Source organism: Myotis brandtii, unplaced genomic scaffold (genome assembly GCF_000412655.1).
Source record: "Myotis brandtii unplaced genomic scaffold, ASM41265v1 scaffold409, whole genome shotgun sequence".
Classification (NCBI taxonomy): Eukaryota; Metazoa; Chordata; class Mammalia; order Chiroptera; family Vespertilionidae; genus Myotis; species Myotis brandtii.
The window spans coordinates 1,742,161-1,744,262 of NW_005365723.1; the positions used below are offsets into that span (position 1 = coordinate 1,742,161).

A 2,102-nucleotide genomic window follows, 5' to 3' on the forward strand; every position below is an offset into this window, starting at 1 on the left:
AAAGAGGTCTATGGGGGGGAAGAGGGAGGCATATGTAATACTTTCAATAAAGATTATTTAAAAAAAAAGGAAGAAACTAGAAATAATGTGACAAGCCGGTCTCACTGGGGAGATTGAAGGCACCCCAGCTCTTTCCAAATTCCTAGGATTGCGGCCATCGGCCCAGGGGAGCCATTCCGACGCGTCCCGAGTCCCCGAAGCCAAGAGCCTTATTTAAAAACAAACGCCCGATGTCGGGGAGCCCGGCGGAGCCGCACTTCCGACCAGGAGGGCACCGTGTGGTCTCCGCGCCTGACTATAAAAGGCAGAGGGATGCGGCCGGGGCACGTGACCCCTTTCTAAATAAAGCTCCCCCACTCAGGGACAGCTGACCGTCCCGGGAGGGGCGGGGGCAGAGAGACAAGCTCTTACGGATCACACAAAGCCAGGCCCGCCCGACTGACCCTCTTCGCTTCCCGGAGCCGCAGGCCTCTCTGGGCCCCGCCCACACACCTGCAGGCCCCCACCCTGACCCGTGGCATCGGCAGGGCCCCGGCCTATGGGAGCTGGTTACATTTCATAAAAAGGAACACCCGTCCCAAGGTGCTTTAAATTTAAAAAAAAAAAAGGGGAGGAGAAATGTTAAGATGAAATAATGGCCCTGGCCGGTGTAGCTCAGTGGCTAGAGCGTCAGCCTGTGGGCTGAAGGGTCCCGGGTTCGATTCTGGTCAAGGGCCCGTGCCCGGGTTTCGGGCTCGATCCCAAGTAGGGGGCGTGCAGGAGGCAGCCGATCCATGATTCTCTCTCACCATTGGTGTTTCTCTCTCTCTCTCCTCCTCTCCCTTCCTCTCTGAAATCAATAAAAATAAAAAAAATTAAAAAAACACACACAACGGGACTCAGTTTAGCAGCAAGGCACTGGATTATCCGAGAAAAAATGGGGGAGTCAGGGCCCCCACTAGAACTCAGGAGCCAAAAAGCACCTGAGACAAGCAAACAGCAGGCAGCGCTGAGGCGAATCCCCCAGAAAGCGAGAGAAACAGATTCTGCCCGGCCGGTGTGGCTCAGTGGTTGAGCGTCCACCTAGGAACCAGGAGGTCAGGGTTCGATTCCCGGTCAGGGCACATGCCCGGGTTGCAGGCTCCATCCCCGGTGTGGGGCGTGTAGGAGGCAGCCGATCCATGATTCTCTCTCACCATTGGTGTTTCTCTCTCTCTCTCCTCCTCTCCCTTCCTCTCTGAAATCAATAAAAATAAAAAAAATTAAAAAAACACACACAACGGGACTCAGTTTAGCAGCAAGGCACTGGATTATCCGAGAAAAAATGGGGGAGTCAGGGCCCCCACTAGAACTCAGGAGCCAAAAAGCACCTGAGACAAGCAAACAGCAGGCAGCGCTGAGGCGAATCCCCCAGAAAGCGAGAGAAACAGATTCTGCCCGGCCGGTGTGGCTCAGTGGTTGAGCGTCCACCTAGGAACCAGGAGGTCAGGGTTCGATTCCCGGTCAGGGCACATGCCCGGGTTGCAGGCTCCATCCCCGGTGTGGGGCGTGTAGGAGGCAGCCGATCCATGATTCTCTCTCATCATTGATGTTTCTCTCTCTCTCTCTCTCTCTCTCTCTCTCTCTCTCTCTCTCCCTCTCTGAAATCAGTAAAAATATTTTTTAAAAAAAGAAGAGAGAGAGAACCAGGTCATCCAAGAGGAGCCGCCCGGTCCCTCCCGGCACATGGCAGGCCTCCGGCAAATAACTTGCACCGAGTAACCATCGGCGGCCACGGGCCAAGCCTCGGCTTTGAAGACGGTCTCCCTCCGTCTCCCCCATCCCGGGCCTCGCATCCTGAGACAAGGAGAGCGGGGAGCTGCCACCCAGGCTCGCCCTCCCTGCCAGCTGGGAGCTGGAGGCGGTGGTGGTGACAGGGCCCTGGGTAGCAACGGCCGTGGGAATGACCCCGGGAACCCCGTCTTTCACAATCCCGGGCCCGCTTGGCCGGCTCGGCCCGGGGATTACAGACTGTTCTCTGCTCAAGGGGGAACATGTCTCTTCCCCACCATAAATCTCCCACAAAGTAGGTGCTGCGCCGGCCCCCGGGGTGACGGCCAAGAGCCGGAGGGCACGCCCAGCCT

The 2,102-nt window shown here is 56.9% G+C and overlaps 1 protein-coding gene across 1 annotated transcript in view; it reads right to left on the minus strand.

Moving 5' to 3' along the window:
• The window catches only part of IGF1R (insulin-like growth factor 1 receptor), a 117,571-nt gene that overhangs the window by 91,244 nt on the left and 24,225 nt on the right, over nt 1–2,102 (minus strand). The gene's annotated exons all lie outside the window — the stretch shown is intronic.